The sequence below is a fragment of the Diorhabda sublineata genome, chromosome 11 (assembly GCF_026230105.1).
Source record: "Diorhabda sublineata isolate icDioSubl1.1 chromosome 11, icDioSubl1.1, whole genome shotgun sequence".
NCBI classification, from domain to species: Eukaryota; Metazoa; Arthropoda; class Insecta; order Coleoptera; family Chrysomelidae; genus Diorhabda; species Diorhabda sublineata.
Genome location: NC_079484.1, coordinates 16,526,326 through 16,553,810, shown reverse-complemented (window position 1 = coordinate 16,553,810; position 27,485 = coordinate 16,526,326).

Here is a 27,485-nt window from a genome sequence, read left to right as displayed (position 1 = left end):
TTTTTGGGTTTTGTGGCTAATTTTTGGGTTTTTATGGCTAATTTTTGTGTTTTTGTGGCTAATTTTTGGGTTTTGTGGGTAAATTTCGAGTTAACACCGCTAATTTTCCAGATTTTATAGCTAATTTTTGAGTTTTCCTAGCTAATTTCTGGGTTTTATAGCTATTTTTTGAGTTTTTCTGACAATTTTTGGGTTTTGTGGCTAATTTCTGAGTGTTTCTAGCTGACTGTTGAGTTTTTGTGGCTAATTTCTGGGTTTTTCTAGCTGATGGTTCGGTTTTTGTGGCTAATTCCTGAGTTTTTCTAGCTAATTTTCGAGTTTTTCTTGCTGAATTTTGGGTTTTATGGCTAATTTTTGAGATTTTGTGGCTAATTTTTTAGTTTTTCAAGCTAATTTTTGGGTTGTATAGCTAATTTTTTGGTTTTTATAGCTAATTTCTGAGTTTTTCTAGCTAATTTTCAGAGTTTTCCTAGCTATAAAAACTATAAAAACCCAAAAAATAGCTATAAAAACTCAAAAAATAGCTATAAATCCCAAAAGGTTATGGGTTTCATAGCTAATCTCTGGAATTTTATAGCTAATTTTTGCGTTTTTATGTCTAATTTTTGGGTTTTTGTGGCTAATTTCTGAGTTTTTCTAGCTAATTTCTGAGTTTTCGTAGCTAATTTTCGGGTTTTTCTAGCAATTTTTGGGTTTTTGTGGCTGATTTCCAAGTTTTTCTACCTGATTCTTGAGGTTTTCTAGCTAATGTTTGGGTTTAATGGCTAAATTTTGAGTTTTTCTAGCCGATTTATGGGTTTTTGTGGCTAATTTTTGAGTTTTTCCAGCTAATTTCTGAGTTTCTCTAGCTAATTTATGGGGTTCTCTAGGTAATTTTCGTGTTTTATGGCTATTTTTTCAGTTTTTATAGCTAATTTTTGGGTTTTTTAACAATTTTTGGGTTTTCCTTGCTGATTTCTGAGTTTTTCTAGCTAATTTTCCAGTTTTTCTTGCTAAATTTTGGGTTTTATGGCTAATTTTTAGAGTTTTCCTAGCTATAAAAACTATAAAAACCCAAAAATAGCTATAAAAACCCAAGAAATAGCTATAAAACCCAAAAGGTTATGGGTTTCAAAGCTAATCGTTGGAATTTTATAGCTAATTTTTGCGTTTTTATGTCTAATTCTCGGGTTTTTATGGCTAATTTTTGGGTTTTTATGGCTTATGTTTGGGTTTTCATGGCTAATTTTTGGGTTTTTTTAGCTAATTTTTATGTTTTATAGCTATTTTTTGAGTTTTTATAGGTAATTTTTGAGTTTTTTATCAATTTTTGGGTTTTGTGGCTAATTTTTGAGTTTTTCTAGCTAATTTCTGGGTTTTTATTGGTAATTTTTGAGTTTTTGTGGCTAATTTTTGAGTTCCTCTAGCTAATTTTCATGTTTTATAGCTATTTTTTGAGTTTTTATAGCTAATTTTTGGGTTTTTCTATCAATTTTTGGGTCTTGTAGCTAATTTTTGAGTTTTTCTGGCTAATTTCTGGGTCAAATAGCTAATTTTTGGGTTTTTGCGGCTGATTTTTGAGTTTCTCCAGCTAATTTTCGGGTATTATGGCTAATTTTTGGGTTTTCATCGCTGATTTTTGAGTTTTTCAAGCTAATTTTTGGGTTGTATAGCTAATTTTTTGGTTTTTATAGCTAATTTCTGGGTTTTTCTAACAATTTTTGGGTTTTGTGAGTAATTTCTGAGTGTTTCTAGCTAATTTTTAGAGTTTTCCTAGCTATCAAAACTATAAAAACCCAAAAAATAGCTATAAAAACTCAAAAAATAGCTATAAAACCCAAAAGGTTATGGGTTTCATAGCTAATCTCTGGAATTTTATAGCTAATTTTTGCGTTTTTATGTCTAATTTTTGGGTTTTTGTGGCTGATTTCCAAGTTTTTCTACCTGATTCTTGAGGTTTTCTAGCTAATGTTTGGGTTTAATGGCTAAATTTTGAGTTTTTCTAGCCGATTTATGGGTTTTTGTGGCTAATTTTTGAGTTTTTCTAGCTAATTTCTGAGTTTCTCTAGATAATTTATGGGGTTCTCTAGGTAATTTTCGTGTTTTATGGCTATTTTCTCAGTTTTTATAGCTAATTTTTGGGTTTTTTAACAATTTTTGGGTTTTCCTTGCTGATTTCTGAGTTTTTCTAGCTAATTTTCGAGTTTTTCTTGCTAAATTTTGGGTTTTATGGCTAATTTTTAGAGTTTTCCTAGCTATAAAAACCCAAAAATAGCTATAAAAACCCAAAAAATAGCTATAAAACCCAAAAGGTTATGGGTTTCAAAGCTAATCTTTGGAATTTTATAGCTAATTTTTGCGTTTTTATGTCTAATTTTCGGGTTTTCATGGCTAATTTTTGGGTTTTTATGGCTGATTTTTGGGTTTTCATGGCTAATTTTTGGGTTTTTTTAGCTAATTTTTATGTTTAATAGCTTGTTTTTGAGTTTTTATAGGTAATTTTTGAGTTTTTTTATCAATTTTTGGGTTTTGTGGCTAATTTTTGAGTTTTTCTAGCTAATTTCTGGGTTTTTATTGCTAATTTTTAGGTTTTTGTGGCTAATTTTTGAGTTTCTCTAGATAATTTTCATGTTTTATAGCTAATTTTTGAGTTTTTCCATCAATTTTTGGGTCTTGTAGCTAATTTTTGAGTTTTTCTGGCTAATTTCTGGGTTAAATAGCTAATTTTTGGGTTTTTGCGGCTAATTTTTGAGTTTCTCCAGCTAATTTTTGAGTTTCTCCAGCTAATTTTCGGGTATTATGGCTAATTTTTGGGTTTTCATCGCTAATTTTTGAGTTTTTCGAGCTAATTTTTGGGTTGTATAGCTAATTTTTTGGTTTTTATAGCTAATTTTTGGGTTTTTATCGATAATTTTTGGATTTTTCTAACAATTTTTGGGTTTTGTGACTAATTTCTGAGTGTTTCTAGCTAATTTCTGAGTTTTTCTTGCTAAGTTTTGGGTTTAATGGCTAATTTTCAAGTTTTTATGGCTGATTTTTGAGTTTTTTTAGCTAATTTCTATGTTTTATAGCTATTTTTGAGTTTTTTACCTAAATTTTGAGTTTTTTTATCAATTTTTGGGTTTTGTGGCTAATTTTTGGGTTTTTATGGCTAATTTTTGTGTTTTTGTGGCTAATTTTTGGGTTTTGTGGGTAAATTTCTAGTTTACACGGCTAATTTTTCAGATTTTATAGCTAATTTTTGAGTTTTCCTAGCTAATTTCTGGGTTTTATAGCTATTTTTTGAGTTTTCATAGCTAATTTTTGGATTTTTCCGACAATTTTTGGGTTTTGTGGCTAATTTCTGAGTTTTTTTAGCTAATTGTTGGGTTTTTGTGGCTAATATTTGGTTTTATGGCTGAATTTTGAGTTTTCCAAGCCAATTTATATGTTTTTGTGGCTAATTTTTGAGTTTCTCTAGCTGATTTTCGGGTTTTATGGCTAATTTTTGGGTTTTTATGGATAATTTTTGAGGTTTTCTAACTAGTTTTTGTGTATTTATAGGTAATTTTTGGGTTTTATAGCTATTTTTTGAGTTTTTATAGCTAAATTCTGGGTTTTTCTAACAACTTTTGGGTTTTGTGACTAATTTCTCTGTTTTTCTAGCTGATTGTTGGATTTTTGTGGCTAATTTTTGGGTTTTATGGCTAATTTTTGGTTTTTTATGGCTAATTTTTGGGTTTTGTTGCTAATTTCTGAGTTTTTCTAGCCAATTGTTGGGTTTTATAGCTAATTTTTGGGTTTTTATGGCTAATTTTCGAGTTTCTGTGGCTAATTTTTGGGTTTTTATGGCTAATTTTTAAGGTTTTCTAGCAAATTTTTGGGTTTTTATAGCTAATTTTTGGGTTTCATAGCTATTTTTTAAGTTTTTATAGCTAAACTCTGGGTTTTTCTAAAAATTTTTGGGTTTTGTGACTGATTTCTGTGTTTTTCTAGCTGATTGTTGGGTTTTTGTGGCTAATTTTTGGGTTTTATGTCCAATTTTTGTGTTTTTATGGCTAATTTTTGGGTTTTGTGGCTAATTTCTGAGTTTTTCTAAACAATTGTTGGGTTTTGTGGCTAATTTCTGAGTTTTTCTAGCTAATTTTCTAGTTTTTCTGGCTAATTTTTGAGTTTTTGTGGCAAATTTTTGAGTTTTTATGGCTAATTTTTGGTTTTCTGTGGCTAGTTTTCGAGTTTTTCTGGTTAATTTCTGGGTTTTATAGACAATTTTTGAGTTCTTAAAGCTGTTTTTTGTGTTTTTCTAACAATTTTTTGGTTTTTGTGGCTAATTTCTGAGTTTTTATAGCAAATTTCTGAGTTTTTTTAGCTAATTTTTGGGTTTTTATGGCTAATTTTTGGGTTTTCATCGCTAATTTTTGAGTTTTTCAAGCTAATTTTTGGGTTGTATAGTTAATTTTTTGGTTTTTATAGCTAATTTTTGGGTTTTTCTAACAATTTTTGGGTTTTGTGAGTAATTTCTGAGTGTTTCTAGCTAATTTCTGAGTTTTTCTTGCTAATTGTTGGGTTCAATGGCTAATTTTCAAGTTTTTATGGCTGATTTTTGAGTTTTTTCAGCTAATTTCTATGTTTTATAGCTATTTTTTGAGTTTTTATACCTAAATTTTGAGTTTTTCTATCAATTTTTGGGTTTTGTGGCTAATTTTTGGGTTCTTATGGCTAATTTTTGTGTTTTTGTGGCTAATTTTTGGGTTTTGTGGGTAAATTTCGAGCTTACACGGCTAATTTTCCAGATTTTATAGCTAATTTTTGAGTTTTCCTAGCTAATTTCTGGGTTTTATAGCTATTTTTTGAGTTTTTCTGACAATTTTTGGGTTTTGTGGCTAATTTCTGAGTGTTTCTAGCTGACTGTTGGGTTTTTGTGGCTAATTTCTGGGTTTTTCTAGCTGATGGTTGGGTTTTTGTGGCTAATTCCTGAGTTTTTCTAGCTAATTTTCGAGTTTTTCTTGCTGAATTTTGGGTTTTATGGCTAATTTTTGAGATTTTGTGGCTAATTTTTTAGTTTTTCAAGCTAATTTTTGGGTTGTATAGCTAATTTTTTGGTTTTTATAGCTAATTTCTGAGTTTTTCTAGCTAATTTCTAAGTTTTTCTACCTGACTCTTGAGTTTTTCTAGCTAATGTTTGGGTTTCATGGCTATATTTTGAGTTTTTCTAGCCGATTTATGGGTTTTTGTGGCTAATTTTTGAGTTTTTCTAGCTAATTCCTGAGTTTCTCTAGCTAATTTATGGGGTTCTCTAGCTAATTTTCGGGTTTTATGGCTAATGTTTGGGTTTTTATGGCTAATTTTTGAGGTTTTCTAGCTATTTTTTGGGTTGTATAGCTAATTTTGGGGTTTTTATAGCTAATTTACTAATTTATGAGTTTTATAGCTATTTTTTGAGTTTTTATAGCTCATTTTTGGGTTTTTCCAACAATTTTTGTGTTTTGTGACTAATTTCTGAGTTTTTCTAGATGACTGTTGGGTTTTTGTGGCTAATTTCTGGGTTTTTCTAGCTGACGGTTGAGTTTTTGTGGCTAATTTCTGAGTTTTTCTAGCTAATTTTCGAGTTTTTCTTGCTAAATTTTGGGTTTTATGGCTAATTTTCGTGATTTTATGGCTAATTTTTGAGTTTTTCAAGCTAATTTTTGGGTTTTTCTAGCTGATTTTCGGGTTTCTCTAGCTAGTTTCCGAGTTTTATGGCTAATTTTTGAGTTTTTGTGGCTAATTTCTGAGTTTTTCTAGCTAAGTTTCGAGTTTTTCTTGCTAAATTTTGGGTTTTATGGCTAATTTTCGTGATTTTATGGCTAATTTTTGAGTTTTTCAAGCTAATTTTTGGGTTGTATAGCTAATTTCTGAGTTTTTATAGCTAATTTTTGGGTTTTTATGGCTAATTTTTAGGTTTTTGTGGCTAGTTTTTGGGTTTTTGTGGCTAATTTTTAAATTTTTATGGCTAATTTTTGAGTTTTTGTGGCTATTTTTGAGTTTTATAGCCAATTTTCGAGTTCTTGAAGCTAATTTTTGGGTTATCCTAACAATTTATTGGTTTTTGTGGCTGATTTCCAAGTTTTTCTACCTGAGTTTTTCTAGCTAATGTTTAAGTTTTATGGCTAAATTTTGAGTTTTTCTAGCCAATTTATGGGTTTTTGTGGCTAATTTTTGAGTTTTTCCAGCAAGTTTCTGAGTTTTTCTAGCTACTTTTTGAGATTCTCCAGCCAATTTTTGAGGTTTTCTAACTAATTTTTGGGTTTTTATACCTAATTTTTGGGTTTTTCTAACAATTTTTGTGTTTTGTGACTAATTTCTGTGTTTTTCTAGCTGATTGTTGGGTTTTTGTGGCTAATTTTCGAGTTTTTCTAGATATATTCTGAGGTTTTCTAGTTACTTTTTGAGATTCTCTAGCTAATTTTCGGGTTTTATGGCTAATTTTTGGGTTTTTATGGCCAATTTTCGAGGTTTTTTAGCTAATGTTTGGGTTTTATGGCTAAATTTTGAGTTTTTCTAGCCAATTTATGGGTTTTGGTGGCTAATTTTTGAGTTTTTCTAGCTAGTTTCTGAGTTTTCCTAGCTACTTTTTGAGTTTCTCTAGCTAATTTTCGGGTTTTATGGCTAATTTTTGGGTTTTAATGGCCAATTTTCGAGGTTTTTTAGCTAATGTTTGGGATTTATGGCTAAATTTTGAGTTTTTCTAGCCAATTGTTGGGATTTGTGGCTAATTTCTGAGTTTTTCCAGCTAATTTTCTAGTTTTTCTGGCTAATTCCTGGGTTTTATGGCTAATTTTTTGGTTTTTATGGCTAATTTGTGGATTTTTGAGGCTAACTTTTGAGTTTTTGTGGCTAATTTTTGAGTTTTTATGGCTAATTTTTGAGTTTTTCTAGCTGATTTCTGGGTTTTTCTAACCAATTTTGGAGTTTCTATAGCTAATTTTTGGGTTTTATTGCTAATTTTTGGGTTTTATGGCTAATTGTTGAGTTTTTCTAGTTAATTTTTAAGTCTTATAGCTAATTATTGGGTTCTCAAAGCTAATTTTTGGGATTTCTAACAACTTATTGGTTTTTGTTGCTAATTTCTGAGTTTTTCTAGCAAATTTCTGAGTTTTTCTAGCTAGTTTTTGGGTTTTATCGTTAATATTTGGGTTTTTATGGCTAAATTTTGAGTTTTTCTAGCCAATTTATGGGTTTTTGTGGCTAATTTTTGAGTTTTCCAGCAAGTTTCTGAGTTTTTCTAGCTACTTTTTGAGATTCTCCAGCCAATTTTTGAGGTTTTCTAACTAATTTTTGGGTTTTTATAGCTAATTTTTGGGTTTTTCTAACAATTTTTGGGTTTTGTGACTAATTTCTTTGTTTTTCTAGCTGATTGTTGGGTTTTGGTGGCTAATTTTTGAGTTTTTCTAGCTAGTTTCTGAGTTTTCCTAGCTACTTTTTGAGTTTCTCTAGCTAATTTTCGGGTTTTATGGCTAATTTTTGGGTTTTTATGGATAATTTTCGAGGTTTTCTAACTAATTATTGGGTTTTTATAGCTATTTTTTGAGTTTTGTGACTAATTTCTGTGTTTTTCTAGCTGATTATTGGGTTTTTGTGGCTAATTTTTGGATTTTATGGCTAATTTTTGTTTTTTTATGGCTAATTTTTGGGTTTTGTTGCTAATTTCTGAGTTTCTCTAGCTAATTTATGGGGTTCTCTAGCTAATTTTTGTGTTATTGTTGCTAATTTTTGGGTTTTGTGGGTAAATTTTGAGTTTACACGGCTAATTTTTTAGCTTTTATGGCTAATTTTTGAGTTTTTCTAGCTAGTTTCTGGGTTTTATAGCTATTTTTTGAGTTTTCATATCTAATTTTTGGGTTTTTCTGACAATTTTTGGGTTTTGTGGCTAATTTCTGAGTTTTTTTAGCTAATTGTTGGGTTTTTGTGGCTAATTTCCAAGTTCTTCTAGCTGATTCTTGAGTTTTTCTAGCTAATATTTGGGTTTTATGGCTGAATTTTGAGTTTTTCAAGCCAATTTATGCGTTTTTGTGGCTGATTTTTGAGTTTTTCTAGCTAGTATCTGAGTTTTTATAGCTAATTTTTGGGTTTTATAGCTATTTTTTGAGTTTTTATAGCTAAATTATGGGTTTTTGTAACAACTTTTGGGTTTTGTGACTAATTTCTGTGTTTTTCTAGCTGATTGTTGGATTTTTGTGGCTAATTTCTGGGTTTTATGGCTAATTTTTGGTTTTTTATGGCTAATTTTTGAGTTTTGTTGCTAATTTCCGAGTTTTTCTAGCCAATTGTTGAGTTTTTGTGGCTAATTTCTGAGTTTTTCTAGCTAATTTTCTAGTTTTTCTGCCTAACTCCTGTGTTTTATGGCTAATTTTTGAGTTCTAGTGGCTAATTTTTGAGTTTTTATGGCTAATTGTTGAGTTTTTCTAGCTAATTTGTGGGTTTTATAGCTAATTTTTGGGTTTTTATGGCTAATTTTTGAGTTTCTGTGGCTAATTTTTGAATTTTTATGACTAATTTTTGGGTTTCTGTGGCTAGTTGTCGAGTTATTCTAGCTAATTTTTGGGTTTTTCAGCTAATTTTTTGTTTTTCTGGCTAATTTTTGGGTTTTATAGCCAATTTTTTAGATCTTAAAGCTAATTTTTGGGTTTTTCAAACAATTTATCGGTTTTTGTGGCTAATTTCTGAGTTTTTCTAGCTAATTTCTGAATTTTTGTAGCTAATTTTCGTGTTTTTCTAGCAATTTTTGGGTTTTTGTGGCTGATTTCCAAGTTTTTCTACCTGATTCTTGAGTTTTTCTAGCTGACTGTTGGGTTTTTGTGGCTAATTTCTGGGTTTTTCTAGCTGACGGTTGAGTTTTTGTGGCTAATTTCTGAGTTTTTCCAGCTAATTTTCGAGTTTTTCTTTTTATGGCTAATTTTTGTGATTTTATGGCTAATTTTTGAGTTTTTCAAGCTAATTTTTGGGTTGTATAGCTGATTTTTTGGTTTTTATAGCTAATTTCTGAGTTTTTCTAGCTAATTTTTAGAGTTTTCCTAGCTATTAAAACTATAAAAACTCAAAAAATAGCTATAAAAACTCAAAAAATAGCTATAAATCCCAAAAGGTTATGGGTTCCATAGCTAATCTCTGGAATTTTATAGCTAATTTTTGCGTTTTTATGTCTAATTTTTGGGTTTTTGTGGCTAATTTCTGAGTTTTTCTAGCTAATTTCTGAGTTTTCGTAGCTAATTTTCGGGTTTTTCTAGCAATTTTTGGGTTTTTGTGGCTAATTTTTGAGTTTTTATAGCTAATTTTTGGGTTTTTCCAACAATTTTTGGGTATTGTGACTAATTTCTGAGTTTTTCTAGCTGACTGTTGGGTTTTTGTGGCTAATTTCTGGGTTTTTCTAGCTGACGGTTGAGTTTTTGTGGCTAATTTCTGAGTTTTTCTCGCTAATTTTCGAGTTTTTCTTGCTAAATTTTGGGTTTTATGACTAATTTTTGTGATTTTATGGCTAATTTTTGAGTTTTCCTTGCTGATTTCTGAGTTTTTCTAGCTAATTTTCGAGTTTTTCTTGCTAAATTTTGGGTTTTATGGCTAATTTTTAGAGTTTTCCTAGCTATAAAAACTATAAAAACCCAAAAATAGCTATAAAAACCCAAGAAATAACTATAAAACCCAAAAGGTTATGGGTTTCAAAGCTAATCTTTGGAATTTTATAGCTAATTTTTGCGTTTTTATGTCTAATTTTCGGGTTTTTATGGCTAATTTTTGGGTTTTTATGGCTAATTTTTGGGTTTTCATGGCTAATTTTTGGGTTTTTTTAGCTAATTTTTATGTTTTATAGCTATTTTTCGAGTTTTTATAGCTAATTTTTGGGTTTTTCTATCAATTTTTGGGTCTTGTAGCTAATTTTTGAAATTTTCTAGGTTAAATAGCTAATTTTTGGGTTTTTGCGGCTAATTTTTGAGTTTCTCCAGCTAATTTTCGGGTATTATGGCTAATTTTTGGATTTTCATCGCTAATTTTTGAGTTTTTCAAGCTAATTTTTGGGTTGTATAGCTAATTTTTTGGTTTTTATGGCTAATTTCTGGGTTTTTGTGACTAATTTTTGGGTTTTGTGGGTAAATTTCGAGTTTACACGGCTAATTTTCCAGATTTTATAGCTAATTTTTGAGTTTTCCTAGCTAATTTCTGGGTTTTATAGCTATTTTTTGAGTTTTTCTGACAATTTTTGGGTTTTGTGGCTAATTTCTGAGTGTTTCTAGGTGACTGTTGGGTTTTTGTGGCTAATTTCTGGGTTTTTCTAGCTGATGGTTCGGTTTTTGTGGCTAATTCTTGAGTTTTTCTAGCTAATTTTTGAGTTTTTCTTGCTGAATTTTGGGTTTTATGGCTGATTTTTGACATTTTGTGGCTAATTTTTTAGTTTTTCAAGCTAATTTTTGGGTTGTATAGCTAATTTTTTGGTTTTTATAGCTAATTTCTGAGTTTTTCTAGCTAATTTTCAGAGTTTTCTTAGCTATAAAAACTATAAAAACCCAAAAAATAGCTATAAAAACTCAAAAAATAGCTATAAATCCCAAAAGGTTATGGGTTTCATAGCTAATCTCTGGAATTTTATAGCTAATTTTTGCGTTTTTATGTCTAATTTTTGGGTTTTTGTGGCTAATTTCTGAGTTTTTCTAGCTAATTTCTGAGTTTTCGTAATTAATTTTCGGGTTTTTCTAGCAATTTTTGGGTTTTTGTGGCTGATTTCCAAGTTTTTCTACCTGATTCTTGAGGTTTTCTAGCTAATGTTTGGGTTTAATGGCTAAATTTTGAGTTTTTCTAGCCGATTTATGAGTATTTGTGGCTAATTTTTGAGTTTTTCTAGCTAATTTCTGAGTTTCTCTAGCTAATTTATGGGGTTCTCTAGGTAATTTTCTTGTTTTATGGCTATTTTTTCAGTTTTTATAGCTAATTTTTGGGTTTTTTAACAATTTTTGGGTTTTCCTTGCTGATTTCTGAGTTTTTCTAGCTAATTTTCGAGTTTTTCTTGCCAAATTTTGGGTTTTATGGCTAATTTTTAGAGTTTTCCTAGCTATAAAAACTATAAAAACCCAAAAATAGCTATAAAAACCCAAGAAATAGCTATAAAACCCAAAAGGTTATGGGTTTCAAAGCTAATATTTGGAATTTTATAGCTAATTTTTGCGTTTTTATGTCTAATTTTCGCGTTTTTATGGCTAATTTTTGGGTTTTTATGGCTAATTTTTGGGTTTTCATGGCTAATTTCTGGGTTTTTTTAGCTAATTTTTATGTTTCATAGCTAGTTTTTGAGTTTTTATAGGTAATTTTTGAGTTTTTTTATCAATTTTTGGGTTTTGTGGCTAATTTTTGAGTTTTTCTAGCTAATTTCTGGGTTTTTATTGCTAATTTTTGGGTTTTTGTGGCTAATTTTTGAGTTTCTCTAGCTAATTTTCATGTTTTATAGCTATTTTTCGAGTTTTTATAGCTAATTTTTGAGTTTTTCTATCAATTTTTGGGTTAAATAGCTAATTTTTGGGTTTTTGCGGCTAATTTTTGAGTTTCTCCAGCTAATTTTGGGGTATTATGGCTAATTTTTGGATTTTTCTAACAATTTTTGGGTTTTGTGACTAATTTCTGAGTGTTTCTAGCTAATTTCTGAGTTTTTCTTGCTAATTTTTGGGTTTAATGGCTAATTTTCAAGTTTTTATGTCTGATTTTTGAGTTTTTTTAGCTAATTTCTATGTTTTATAGCTATTTTTTGAGTTTTTATACCTAAATTTTGAGTTTTTCTATCAATTTTTGGGTTTTGTGGCTAATTTTTGGGTTTTTATGGCTCATTTTTGTGTTTTTGTGGCTAATTTTTGGGTTTTGTGGGTAAATTTTGAGTTTACACGGCTAATTTTTCAGATTTTATAGCTAATTTTTGAGTTTTCCTAGCTAATTTCTGGGTTTTATGGCTATTTTTTGAGTTTTCATAGCTAATTTTTGGGTTTTTCCGACAATTTTTGGGTTTTGTGGCTAATTTCTGAGTTTTTTTAGCTAATTGTTGGGTGTTTGTGGCTAATATTCGGGTTTTATGGCTGAATTTTGAGTTTTTCAAGCTAATTTATATGTTTTTGTGGCTAATTTTTGGAGTTTCTCTAGCTGATTTTCGGGTTTTATGGCTAATTTTTGGGTTTTTATGGATAATTTTTGAGGTTTTCTAACTAGTTTTTGGGTATTTATAGGTAATTTCTGGGTTTTATAGCTATTTTTTGAGTTTTTATAGCTAAATTCTGGATTTTTCTAACAACTTTTGGGTTTTGTGACTAATTTCTGTGTTTTTCTAGCTGATTGTTGGATTTTTGTGGCTAATTTTTGGGTTTTATGGCTAATTTTTGGTTTTTTATGGCCAATTTTTGGGTTTTGTTGCTAATTTCTGAGTTTTTCTAGCCAATTGTTGGGTTTTTGTGGCTAATTTCTGAGTTTTTCTAGCTAATTTTCCAGTTTTTCTGCCTAATTCCTGGGTTTTATGGCTAATTTTTGAGTTCATGTGGCTAATTTTTGAGTTTTTATGGCTAATTGTTGAGTTTTTCTAGCTAATTTGTGGGTTTTATAGCTAATTTTTGGGTTTTTATGGCTAATTTTTGAGTTTCTGTGGCTAATTTTTGGTTTTTGTTGCTAATTTTTGGGTTTTGTGAGTAATTTCTGAGTGTTTCTAGCTAATTTCTGAGTTTTTCTTGCTAATTTTTGGGTTCAATGGCTAAATTTCAAGTTTTTATGGCCGATTTTGAGTTTTTTTAGCTAATTTCTATGTTTTATAGCTATTTTTTGAGTTTTTATACCTAAATTTTGAGTTTTTCCATCAATTTTTGGGTTTTGTGGCTAATTTTTGGGTTCTTATGGCTAATTTTTGTGTTTTTGTGGCTACTTTTTGGGTTTTGTGGGTAAATTTCGAGTTTACACGGCTAATTTTCCAGATTTTATAGCTAATTTTTGAGTTTTCCTAGCTAATTTCTGGGTTTTATAGCTATTTTTTGAGTTTTTCTGACAATTTTTGGGTTTTGTGGCTAATTTCTGAGTGTTTCTAGCTGACTGTTGGGTTTTTGTGGCTAATTTCTGGGTTTTTCTAGCTGATGGTTGGGTTTTTGTGGCTAATTCCTGAGTTTTTCTAGCTAATTTTCGAGTTTTTCTTGCTGAATTTTGGGTTTTATGGCTAATTTTTGAGATTTTGTGGCTAATTTTTTAGTTTTTCAAGCTAATTTTTGGGTTGTATAGCTAATTTTTTGGTTTTTATAGCAGATTTCTGAGTTTTTCTAGCTAATTTTCAGAGTTTTCCTAGCTATAAAAACTATAAAAACCCGAAAAATAGCTATCAAAACCCAGAAAATAGCTATAAAACCCAAAAGGTTATGGGTTTCATAGCTAATCTTTGGAATTTTATAGCTAATTTTTGGGTTTTTATGGCTAATTTTTGGGTTTTTATGGCTAATTTTTGGGTTTTTTTAGCTAATTTCTATGTTTTATAGCTATTTTTTGAGTTTTTATAGGTAATTTTTGAGTTTTTTCATCAATTTTTGGGTTTTGTGGCTAATTTTTGAGTTTTTCTAGCTAATTTCTGGGTTTTCATTGCTAATTTTTGGGTTTTTGTGGCTACTTTCGAGTTTCTCTAGCTAATCTTTGGGTATTATGGCTAATTTTTGGGTTTTCATCGCTAATTTTTGAGTTTTTCAAGCTAATTTTTGGGTTGTATAGCTAATTTTCTGGATTTTATAGCTAATTTTTGGGTTTTTCTAGCTAATTTTCATGTTTTATAGCTATTTTTTGAGTTTTTATCGATAATTTTTGGATTTTTCTAACAATTTTTGGGTTTTGTGCTTAATTTCTGAGTGTTTCTAGCTAATTTCTGAGTTTTTCTTGCTAACTTTTGGGTTTAATTGCTAATTTTCAAGTTTTTATGGCTGATTTTTGAGTTTTTTTAGCTAATTTCTATGTTTTATAGCTATTTTTTGAGTTTTTATACCTAAATTTTGAGTTTTTTTATCAATTTTTGGGTTTTGTGGCTAATTTTTGGGTTTTTATGGCTAATTTTTGTGTTTTTGTGGCTAATTTTTGGATTTTGTGGGTAAATTTCGAGTTTACACGGCTAATTTTTCAGATTTTATAGCTAATTTTTGAGTTTTCCTAGCTAATTTCTGGGTTTTATAGCTATTTTTTGAGTTTTCATAGCTAATTTTTGGGTTTTTCTGACAATTTTTGGGTTTTGTGGCTAATTTCTGAGTTTTTTTAGCTAATTGTTGGGTTTTTGTGGCTAATATTTGGGTTTTATGGCTGAATTTCGAGTTTTTCAAGCCAATTCATGGGTTTTTGTGGCTAATTTTTGAGTTTTTCTAGCTAGTTTCTGAGTTTTTCTAGCTAATTTTTGAGTTTCTCTAGCTGATTTTCGGGTTTTATGGCTAATTTTTGGGTTTTTATGGATAATTTTTGAGGTTTTCTAACTAGTTTTTGGGTATTTATAGCTAATTTTTGGGTTTTATAGCTAATTTTTGGGTTTTTATGGCTAATTTTTGGGTTTTTGTGGCCAATTTTTGGGTTTTTATGGCTAATTTTTAAGGTTTTCTAGCAAATTTTTGGGTTTTTATAGCTAATTTTTGGGTTTCATAGCTATTTTTTAAGTTTTTATAGCTAAACTATGGGTTTTTCTAAAAATTTTTGGGTTTTGTGACTGATTTCTGTGTTTTTCTAGCTGATTGTTGGGTTTGTGTGGCTAATTTTTGGGTTTTATGCCTAATTTTTGGGTTTTTATGGCTAATTTTTCGGTTTTGTGGCTAATTTCTGAGTTTTTCTAAACAATTGTTGGGTTTTTGTGGCTAATTTCAGAGTTTTTCTAGCTAATTTTCTAGTTTTTCTGGCTAATTTTTGAGTTTTTGTGGCAAATTTTTGAGTTTTTGTGGCAAATTTTTGAGTTTTTATGGCTAATTTTTGGGTTTCTGTGGCTAGTTTTCGAGTTTTTCTGGCTAATTTTTGGGTTTTATAGACAATTTTTGAGTTCTTAAAGCTGTTTTTTGTGTTTTTCTAACAATTTTTTGGTTTTTGTGGCTAATTTCTGAGTTTTTATAGCTAATTTCTGAGTTTTTGTAGCTAATTTTTGGGTTTTTGTGGCTAATTTTTGAGTTTTTATGGCTAATTTTTGGGTTTCTGTGGCTAGTTTTCGAGTTATTCTAGCTAATTTTTGGGTTTTTCAGCTAATTTTCTGTTTTTCTGGCTTATTTTTGGGTTTTATAGCCAATTTTTGAGTTCTTAAAGCTGATTTTTGGGTTTTTCTAACAATTTATTGGTTTTTGTGGCTAATTTCTGAGTTTTTGTAGCTAATTTTCGGGTTTTTCTAGTAATTTTTGGGTTTTTGTGGCTGATTTCCAAGTTTTTCTACCTGATTCTTGAGTTTTTCTAGCTAATGTTTGGGTTTTATGGCTAAATTTTGAGTTTTTCTAGCCGATTTATGGGTTTTTGAGGCTAATTTCTGAGTTTCTCTAGCTAATTTATGGGGTTTTCCAGCTAATTTTCGGGTTTTATGGCTAATTTTTGGGTTTATATGGCTAATTTTTGAGGTTTTCTAGCTATTTTTTGAGTTGTATAGCTAATTTTGGGGTTTTTATAGCTAATTTTTGGCTATTTCTAACAATTTTTGGGTTTTGTGACTAATTTCTGAGTTTTTCTAGCTGACTGTTGGGTTTTTTTGGCTAATTTCTGGCTTTTTCTAGCTGACGGTTGGGTTTTGTGGCTAATTTCTGAGTTTTTCCAGCTAATTTTCGAGTTTTTCTTGCTAAATTTTGTGTTTATGGCTAATTTTTGAGATTTTATGGCTAATTTTTGAGTTTTTCAAGCTAATTCTTGGGTTGTATAGCTAATTTTTTGGTTTTTATAGCTAATTTCCTAGTTTTCCTAGCTATAAAAACTATAAAAACCCAAAAAATAGCTACAAAAACCCAAAAAATAGCTATAAAAACCAAAAAATAGCTATAAAACCCAAAAGGTTATGGGTTTCATAGCTAATCTTTGGAATTTTATAGCTGATTTTTGCGTTTTCATGTCTAATTTTTGGGTTTCTATGGCTAATTTTTAAATTTTATAGCTATTTTATGAGTTTTTATAGCTAATTTTTGGGTTTTTCAACAATTTTTGGATTTTCGTTGCTGATTTCTGAGTTTTTCTAGCTAATTTTTGAGTTTTTCTTGCTAAATTTTGGGATTTATGGCTAATTTTTAGAGTTTTCCTTGCTATAAAAACTATAAAAACCCAAAAAATAGCTATAAAAACCCAAAAAATAGCTATAAAACCCAAAAGGTTATGGGTTTCAAAGCTAATCTTTGGAATTTTATAGCTAATTTTTGCGTTTATATGTCTAATTTTTGGGTTTTTATGGCTAATTTTTGGGTTTTTGTGGCTAATTTTTGGGTTTTTATGGCTAATTTTTGGGTTTTATAGCTAATTTTTATGTTTTATAGCTATTTTTTGAGTTTTTATAGGTTATTCTTGAGTTTTTTTTATCAATTTTTGGGTTTTGTGTCTAATTTTTGAGTTTTTCTAGCTAATTTCTGGGTTTTTATTGCTAATTTTTGGGTTTTTGTGGCTAATTTTTGGGTTTCTCTAGCTAATTTTTGGGTATTATGGCTAATTTTTGGGTTTTCATCGCTCTTTTTTGAGTTTTTCTAGCCAATTTATGGGTTTTTGTGGCTAATTTTTGAGTTTTTCTAGCTAGTTTCTGAGTTTTTCTAGCTAATTTTTGAGTTTCTTTAGCTAATTTTCGGGTTTTATGGCTAATTTTTGGGTTTTTATGGATAATTTTTGAGGTTTTCCAACTAGTTTTTGAGTATTTATAGCTAATTTTTGGGTTTTATAGCTATTTTTTAAGTTTTTAAAGCTAAATTCTGGGTTTTTTAACAATTTCTGGGTTTTGTGACTAATTTCTGTGTTTTTCTAGCTGATTGTTGGATTTTTGTGGCTAATTTTTGGGTTTTATGGCTAATTTTTGGTTTTTTATGGCTAATTTTTCGGTTTTGTTGCTAATTTCTTAGTTTTTCTAGCCAATTGTTGGGTTTTTGTGGCTAATTTCTCAGTTTTTCTAGCTACTTTTCCAGTTTTTCTGCCTAATTCCTGGGTTTTATGGCTAATTTTTGAGTTCATGTGGCTAATTTTTGGTTTTTGTGGCTAATTTCTGAGTTTTTCTAGCTAATTTTCTAGTTTTTCTAGCTAATTTTTGAGTTTTTGTGGCAAATTTTTGAGTTTTTATGGCTAATTTTTGGGTTTCTGTGGCTAGTTTTCGAGTTTTTCTGGCTACTTTTTGCGTTTTATAGACAATTTTCGAGTTCTTAAAGCTGTTTTTTGTGTTTTTCTAACAATTTTTTGGTTTTTGTGGCTAATTTCTGAGTTTTTATAGCTAATTTCTGAGTTTTTGTAGCTAATTTTTGGGTTTTTGTGGCTAATTTTTCAGTTTTTATGGCTGATTTTTGGGTTTCTGTGGCTAGTTTTCGAGTTATTCTAGCTAATTTTTGGGTTTCTCAGCTAATTTTCTGTTTTTCTGGCTAATTTTTGGGTTTTATAGCCAATTTTTGAGTTCTTAAAGCTAATTTTTGGGTTTTTCTAACAATTTATTGGTTTTTGTGGCTAATTTCTGAGTTTTTGTAGCTAATTTTCGGGTTTTTCTAGCAATTTTTGGGTTTTTGTGGCTGATTTCCAAGTTTTTCTACCTGATTCTTGAGTTTTTCTAGCTAATGTTTGGGTTTTATGGCTAAATTTTGAGTTTTCCTAGCCGATTTATGGGTTTTTGTGGCTAATTTTTGAGTTTTTTTGGCTAATTTCTGGTGTTTCTCTAGCTAATTTATGGGGTTCTCTAGCTAATTTTTGGGTTTATATGGCTAATTTTTGAGGTTTTTCAGCTATTTTTTGAGTTGTATAGCTAATTTTGGGGTTTTTATACCTAATTTTTGGGTTTTTCTAACAATTTTTGGGTTTTGTGACTAATTTCTGAGTTTTTCTAGCTGACTGTTGGGTTTTTGTGGATAATTTCTGGCTTTTTCTAGCTGACGGTTGGGTTTTGTGGCTAATTTCTGAGTTTTTCTAGCTAATTTTCGAGTTTTTCTTGCTAAATTTTGTGTTTATGGCTAATTTTTGAGATTTTATGGCTACTTTTTGAGTTTTTCAAGCTAATTTTTGGGTTGTATAGCTAATTTTTTGGTTTTTATAGCTAATTTCCTAGTTTTCCTAGCTATAAAAACTATGAAAACCCAAAAAATAGCTATAAAAACCCAAAAAATAGCTATAAAAACCAAAAAATAGCTATAAAACCCAAAAGGTTATGGGTTTCATAGCTAATCTTTGGAATTTTATAGCTAATTTTTGCGTTTTTATGTCTAATTTTTGGGTTTCTATGGCTAATTTTTGGGTTTTATAGCTATTTTATGAGTTTTTATAGCTAATGTTTGGGTTTTTTAACAATTTTTGGATTTTCGTTGCTGATTTCTGAGTTTTTCTAGCTAATTTTCGAGTTTTTCTTGCTAAATTTTGGGATTTATGGCTAATTTTTAGAGTTTTCCTTGCTATAAAAACTATAAAAACCCAAAAAATAGCTATAAAAACCCAAAAAATAGCTATAAAACCCAAAAGGTTATGGGTTTCAAAGCTAATCTTTGGAATTTTATAGCTAATTTCTGCGTTTATATGTCTAATTTTTGGGTTTTTATTGCTAATTTTTGGGTTTTTATGGCTAATTTTTGGGTTTTATAGCTAATTTTTATGTTTTATAGCTATTTTTTGAGTTTTATAGCTATTTTTTGAGTTTTTATAGGTTATTTTTGAGTTTTCTTTTATCAATTTTTGGGTTTTGTGTCTGATTTCTGAGTTTTTCTAGCTAATTTCTGGGTTTTTATTGCTAATTTTTGAGTTTTTGTGGCTAATTTTTGAGTTTCTCTAGCCAATTTTTGGGTATTATGGCTAATTTTTGGGTTTTCATCGCTATTTTTTGAGTTTTTCAAGCTAATTTTTGGGTTGTATATCTAATTTTTTGGTTTTTATAGCTAATTTTTGGGTTTTTCTAGCTAATTTTCATGTTTTATAGCTATTTTTCGAGTTTTTATAGCCAATTTTTGAGTTTTTCTATCAATTTTTGGGTTTTGTAGCTAATTTTTGAGTTTTTCTAGCTAGTTTCTGGGTTTTTGTGGCTAATTTTTGAGTTTCTCCAGCTACTTTTCGGGTATTATGGCTAATTTTTGGGTTTTCATCGAATATTTTTGAGTTTTTGAGGCTAATTTTTGTGTTGTATAGCTAATTTTTTGGTTTTTATAGCTAATTTTTGGGTTTTTCTAACAATTTTTGGGTTTTGTGACTAATTTCTGAGTGTTTCTAGCTAATTTCTGAGTTTTTCTTGCTAATTTTTGGGTTTAATGGCTAATTTCCAAGTTTTTATGGCTGATTTTTGAGTTTTTCTAGCTAATTTCTATGTTTTATAGCTATTTTTTGGGTTTTGTGGCTAATTTTTGGGTTTTTATGGCTAATTTTTGTGATTTTGTGGCTAATTTTTGGGTTTTGTGGGTAAATTCTGAGTTTTACACGGCTAATTTTTCAGATTTTATGGCTAATTTTTGAGTTTTCTCAGCTAATTTCTGGGTTTTATAGCTATTTTTTGAGTTTTCATAGCTAATTTTTGGGTTTTTCTGACAATTTTTGGGTTTTGTGGCTAATTTCTGAGTTTTTTTAGCTAATTGTTGGGTTTTTGTGGCTAATTTCCAAGTTTTTCTAGCTAATATTTGGGTTTTGTGGCTGAATTTTGAGTTTTTCAAGCCGATTTATGGGTTTTTGTGGCTAATTTTTGAGTTTTTTTGGCTAATTTCTGGTGTTTCTCTAGCTAATTTATGGGGTTCTCTAGCTAATTTTCGGGTTTTATGGCTAATTTTTGGGTTTTTATGGATAATTTATGAGGTTTTCTAACTAGTTTTTGGGTTTTTATAGCTAATTTTTTGGTTTTATAGCTATTTTTTGAGTTTTTATAGCTTAATTCTGGGTTTTTCTAACAAGTTTTGGGTTTTGTGACTAATTTCTTTGTTTTTCTAGCTGATTGTTGGATTTTTGTCGCTAATTTTTGGGTTTTATGGTTAATTTTTGGTTTTTTATGGCTTATTTTTGGGTTTTGTTGCTAATTTCTGAGTGTTTCTAGCCAATTGTTGGGTTTTTGTGGCTAATTTCTGAGTTTTTCTAGCTAATTTTCTAGTTTTTCTGCCTAATTCCTGGGTTTTATGGCTAATTTTTGAGTTTTTGTGGCTAATTTTTGAGTTTTTATGGCTAATTGTTGAGTTTTCCTAGCAAATTTTTGGGTTTTTATAGCTAATTTTTGAGTTTTATAGCTATTTTTTGAGTTTTTATAGCTAATCTCTGGGTTTATCTAACAATTTTTGGGTTTTGTGACTGATTTCTGTGTTTTTCTAGCTGATTGTTGGGTTTTTGTGGCTAATTTTTGGGTTTTATGTCTAATTTTTGGGTTTTTATGGCTAATTTTTGGGTTTTGTGGCTAATTTCTGAGTTTTTCTAGCTAATTTTCTAGTTTTTTTGGCTAATTTTTGAGTTTTTGTGGCAAATTTTTGAGTTTTTATGTCTAATTTTTGGGTTTTTGTGGCTAATTTCTGAGTTTTTCTAGCTAATTTTCTAGTTTTTCTGCCTAATTCCTGGGTTTTATGGCTAATTTTTGAGTTCTTGTGGCTAATTTTTGACTTTTTATGGCTAATTGTTGAGTTTTTCTAGCTAATTTGTGGGTTTTATAGCTAATTTTTGGGTTTTTATGGCTAATTTTTGAGTTTCTGTAGCTAATTTTTGGGTTTTTGTGGCTAGTTTTCGAGTTTTTCTGGCTAATTTTTGGGTTTTATAGACAATTTTTGAGTTCTCAAAGATGATCTTTGTGTTTTTCTAACAATTTTTGGGTTTTTTGTGGCTAATTTCTGAGTTTTTATAGCTGATTTCTGAGTTTTTGTAGCTAATTTTTGGGTTGTTAGAAAAACCCAAAAGTTAGCTATGAAAACTCAAAAAATAGCTATAAAACCCAGAAATTAGCTAGAAAACTCAAAAATTAGCCATAAAACACAAAAATTTTCAAGAAAAACTCGAAAATTAGTTAGAAAAACTCAGAAATTAGCCACAAAAACCCAACAGTCAGCTAGAAAAACTCAGAAATTAGTCACAAAACTCAAAAATTGTTAGAAAAAATTAGCTATAAAAACTCAAAAAATAGCTATGAAACTCATAAATTAGCTATAAACACCCAAAATTAGCTATACAACCCAAAAATTAGCTAGAAAACCCCAAAAATTAGCCATAAAACCCCAAAAATTAGCCATAAAACCCGAAAATTAGCTAGAGGAACTCATAAATTAGCCACAAAAACCCATAAATTGGCTAGAAAAACTCAAAATTTAGCCATAAAACCCAAACATTAGCTAGAAAATCTCAAGAATCAGGTAGAAAAACTTGGAAATTAGCCACAAAAACCCAAAAATTGCTAGAAAAACCCAAAAATTAGCTATAAAATCCAAAAATTGCTAAAAAACCCAAAAATTAGCCATAAAACCCAAAATTTAGCTACAAAAACTCAGAAATTCGCCTCAAAAACCAATAAATTGTTGGAAAAACCCAAAAATTAGCTTTAAGAACTCAAAAATTAGCTATAAAACCCAAAAATTAGCCAGAAAAACAAAAAATTAGCTAAAAAAACCCAAAAATTAGCTAGAATAACTCGAAAACTAGCCACAGAAACCCAAATATTAGCCATAAAAACCCAAAAATTAGCCATAAAACTCAAAAATAAGCCACAAAAACCCAAAAATTCAAAAAAACCCAATAATTAGCTATAAAAACTCGAAAAATAGCTATAAAACCCAAAATTTAGCAAGAAAAACTCGAAAATTAGCTAGAAAAACTCAGAAATTAGCCACAAAAACCCAACAGTCAGCTAGAAAAACTCAGAACTTAGTCACAAAACCCATAAATTGTTAGAAAAACCCAAAAATTAGCTATAAAAACTCAAAAAATAGCTATAAAACTCAAAAATTTGCTATAAAAACCCAAAAATTAGCTATACATCCTAAAAATTATCTAGAAAACATCAAAAATTAGCCATAAAAACCCAAAAATCAGCCATAAAACCCGAAAATTAGCTAGAGAAACCCATAAATTAGCTAGAAAATCTCAGAAATTAGCTAGAAAAACTCAAAAATTAGCCACAAAAACCCATAAATTGGCTAGAAAAACTCAAAATTTAGCCATAAAACCCAAACATTAGCTAGAAAAACTCAAGAATCAGGTAGAAAAACTTGGAAATTAGCCACAAAAACCCAAAAATTGCTAGAAAAACCCAAAAATTAGCTATAAAAACCCAAAAATTGCTAAAAAACCCAAAAATTAGCCATAAAACCCGAAAATTAGCTAGAGAAACTCATAAATTAGCAAGAAAATTTCAAAAATTAGCCATAAAAACCCAAAAATTGCTAGAAAACCCAAAAATTAGCAATAAAAACCAAAAAAATAGCTATAAAACCCAAAAATTCATGGGTCTCATAGCTAATCTTTGGCTAATGGCTAACTTTTGGGTTTTCATGGCTAATTTTTGAGTTTTTCTAGCTAATTTTCGAGTTTTTCTAGCTAATTTTCGAGTTTCTCTGGCTAATTTTTGAGTTTTTCTAGTTAATTTGTGGGTTTTATAACTAATTGTTGAGTTTTTATGGCTAATTTTTGGATTTTTGAGGCTAATTCTTGGGTTTTTGTGGATAATTTTCGAGTTTTTATGGCTAATTTTTGAGTTTTTCTAGCTAATTTTTGGGTTTTATGGCTAATTTTTGAGATTTAAGGCTAATTTTTTGGTTTCTGTGGCTAATTTATGAGTTTCTATGGCTAGTTTTTGAGTTTTTCTGCATTTTCTGCATTTGCCAAAAACGCTTTCATTGATCAAGAACGAAAGTTAGATGTTCGAAGGCGATCAGATACCGTCCTAGTTCTAACCATAAACGATGTCAGCTAGCTGACGTTCCTCCGATGACTCGGCGGGCAGCTTCCGGGAAATCAAAGCATTTGTTCCGGGGGAAGTATGGTTGCAAAGCTGAAACTTGTAATTGACGGAAGGGAACCACCAGGAGTGGAGCCTGCGGCTTAATTTGACTCAACACGGGAAACCTCACCAGGCCCGTACACCGGAAGGATTGACAGATTGAGAGCTCTTTCTTTATTCGGTGGGTGGTGGTGCATGGCCTTTCTTAGTTGGTGGAGCGATTTGTCTGGTTAATTCCGATAACGAACGAGACTCTAGCCTGCTAACTAGGCGTATTTCGACATCCCAAAGGTCCGTCGGTATTGAATTTCGGCTCTTGCCGTTCGCGGTTTTTACTGTCGGCGTACAAATAATTCTTCTTAGAGGGACAGGCGGCTTCTAGCCGCACGAGATTGAGCAATAACAGGTCTGTGATGCCCTTAGATGTTCTGGGCCGCACGCGCGCTACACTGAAGGAATCAGCGTGTCCTCCCTGGCCGAGCGGCCCGGGTAACCCGCTGAACCTCCTTCGTGCTAGGGATTGGGGCTTGCAATTGCTCCCCATGAAGGAATTCCCAGTAAGCGCGAGTCATAAGCTCGCGTTGATTACGTCCCTGCCCTTTGTACACACCGCCCGTCGCTACTACCGATTGAATGATTTAGTGAGGTCTTCGGACTGAGCGCGGTGGCGTTTCGGCGTCGCCGATGCTTCGGAAAGATGACCAAACTTGATCATTTAGAGGAAGTAAAAGTCGTAACAAGGTTTCCGTAGGTGAACCTGCGGAAGGATCATTACAGAGTATTTGTTCGTTTTTAAACAAAAAATAAAAAAAAAACGAAATCAAGTCTGTATTAATTGTGAAAGAAATTTTTCTTTTACAAAATTATCGAACTCTTCAAAAAAAAAATTTATATATGATATAAATATATGATGTATATATATTGAAATTTTTTTTTTACAAAATTCAAACAAGTTCCGAATAATATTAAAAACAAAAGATAAATATATTTCATACGTCTATAAAATATATCTACATATATAAATTTACAGTAAAAATAACGAAAAATTTTTATCATAGATTAGAAGGCGTCGACGACGACGACACAACAATAACAACATATTTATATTATATATATTAACGATTGACGGAACGATCATTAACAAAATTTCTTCTTAAATAAAAACGTTCTAATATAGAATCGTTATTATAATAAACTAAAAATATATAGATTATTGAAACGTCGTCTAGTCGTGTGTGTGTGTCTCTCTATTTTTATGGAGAAAATTTTATTTCGTTTTTATATTATTACATAAGTTTTTTATCGATCGAAGGTAATACAATAAAATTTCGACAAGATTATGTGATGAGACATTTTCATCCGGGTACCTAAACGAAACTTAAGCACGTGTCGATTCTTTCGATATGTATAAAAATTCGTTTTTGAAATAATATTATACGTATTATTTCGATGGTGTTCGAAGATTTACGCCCGACCGTCGAAATTTGTATAAAACTTTCAAGATATAAAAACTGTAATAATCAAGAGGAATATATCGTGCGAGATATCTGTCTATGCGCGCCTCGTTTGTAATAAAACATGTGCAGCGGTTAAAATTTATCGGATATTTTCAAGTACGATATTATAATATTATAATAAAACGCCTCAATTATAAAAGGAAATTTTAAAATTTTTTGGTTTTATTTCCAAGAAAAAAAGTACAATGATTAATCGACTCATTATTTTCAGCTCAATGGATTTATTGTACGAGTATACACTGTTACTATTATAATACTAAATTCGAATTTCAAATTTTTTTTTGTTTTATTTTCAATGGTAAAATAAGAAGAATATATTTTTTTCAAACAATATCATTGTTGTGCTTTCGGATTCTGTATATTTTTATATCATTATACCATAGACGTGAGATATATAATTTTTCAAGGGATATTAATTTACAAAAAATTTAGAATCTTAATTCGAATAAAATTCAAATATTGTGGATCGTGTAATGGAAAAAATGAAACATGACGTATTTTTATACGAGGATACCAATTTTTGAGCCATATTGTCAAAGTTGTGAAGTTGAAAAGAGAAAAAAAATATTTTCTAAAATTTCTTCAAGTAAAGTATGAGGAAAAATTTTTTTTTCCAAAATTGATGAGAACGTAGAAAGTCTTATCACGCGTGTACTCTATATTCGGAATTTCGTCCCAATCGGCAGTAGTTTACTATTTTTTAAACGACAAAAACCATAATTTTCGGTGTTTTTAATTTTTTTATCCATGTTATTTGATTTTAACGGTAAAACTAATATTACCATCGGCTTACTCATCCCCGAAAACCCTTTATCTTAAATTTTCAGCCAAATCGCAGACCAAAATTTAACAACCCCTCCTTAGCCGGTCCTGATGAAATTTTCGAAGTCAATTTAAACCCCTTAAACCTAGTTTTGGAAAATTTTTATGATCGGAACCGTTCTTCTGGCCAATATATTATATATATATATTATATATATATATATATATATATATATATATATATATATATATATATATATATATATATATATATATATATTCGTCTTGTCGATTAGACGAAATTCTTCCGTTTTTATTGATATAACATGCCGTTTTCGATTATACAACAATATTAATCAACAACATCAACATATACTATATTGTTATTATTGTTACTATAATTTATTCAACGAAAAACGAATAAATTGGGACATGCAAAATACTATGTCCGAAATTTATATTTTTTCGAAATTATACCACTGTACAAAACTGAATGCAAGGGATACCGGCCTAAATAGTGTGGCGTTCGCCGGGAGGTTGGATGCCGAGTAAATTTTTTTCGCGACTTTCCGAACTGTCTAATCTTTAGAACAATTTGAATGGATCACAATATACTGTAATATAATTTTTGTAAGATGTAAGCCAGTCGTAGATAATAGGTCCCTATTGGTCCTTGAAATTTAATGTATCCTAAAAAAAATCAGTTACCTAGTTTTAGGAGTAAGGGTATTTTTGATGTTGAGTTAGTATTAGTAGTAGTAGTACTTAAAAACCAAATGATCAATGTCGATTTTAATAAATGATTTTTCATATCCAATTTATGAAGCATTCATAGCACAATGTTAGAGTCAAACTAAATAAATCAAACACATTTAGCAAGCAGGGTAGTAAATAAATAGTTTATTTAGTATTTATAACTTTTTATTGACAATAATGGTGATAATATTCTTTTACAAGCAATAAATCAAAATCGAACGATGTTATTTGATTAAATTTACAAAGTTAAAAATAAAAATTGAGAAAAACAAAATAATGATAAAAAATTATAGATTTTCGCAATTAGACGACATCTCTATCATAAAGCAGATCTAGATAAAATTGTACCTATCTCCGAGTGCTGAGGACTTTAGAGAGAACAAGGAGGTATTTCAAGGAGGTGATAGGAATTGATCAGCTGCAACAATGTGTGCCAACAGCTTCTTTTATTAGAATCTAAGATTTTGTAAGGTTCATCAAAATTCTCCCAGAATTCCACCTTATAAAGTTCGGACTTTTCTAAACGCATCCAGCTCATTTTTGCCACCGCACTTCCTCTGAGTCTTCACCCTTCTTCCGGTTCGTAAGATTTTCCGTCATAAAAAACTTGTAATCATTGATATTATCGATATGAAGATCGAACATTTGGTAGGGTTTGTTCTCTTTCCTTCTTGCGCTTCTTGCGATCTGCTTCAAGTCTTCCGGCCACGACGCTTTGCCTAATCTTTGCAGTTCGATGGCTACAGCAAAATGTATAGAGTCACACTCCATCTCTGTATCAATATATCAATGATTGATATATTTTCTAGCTCCTACACAGCAATCGTGGACATTGTTGCGATGACCTGGTTAAGATTTTGCCCACCACATCTGTCTGCTTTTTAAAAACAAGTGAACGCAACTTACTATTTTACAGCTTCCTCTAGCTCCTTGGGTATGGTCCCACATGTAGCAGAAATCTCACTGGGAGTTCAGTATGTATATCGTAAAATTGAAAGTAGCGAGTCTTCGTTTATAAAATAGAGTATTATTAACTGGATCAGATGTTATGAGAAGAACTTGCTGTAAATCGAAATTAGCACATACAGATTCGCCATTAGAATTTTTTGCTTCTTCTTTGTCTTTAATTTTTTCGGCACGAGCTATTTTCTTTTAGCTGTAAGTGCTTTGTATTCCTTGAAGGTTTCTTTCTCGTTTGAAGAAGCATTGGTGTAATGAGAGCAAACTCGGCACTGATCCTTTTTTGGATGAAGAAATCCCAAATTGTAGCACTTGTTGAAAATTCTTCGATAAAAAGGTACATTTGCCTTAGGTTCACTATTGTCATTACAAACCTGAATGTAAATGTTGTACATTCGGTTAATGTTCAGACTCTAATCCAGTCTTCCTACTTTTTGCAGTGTCCAAGGTATTGAGGAACA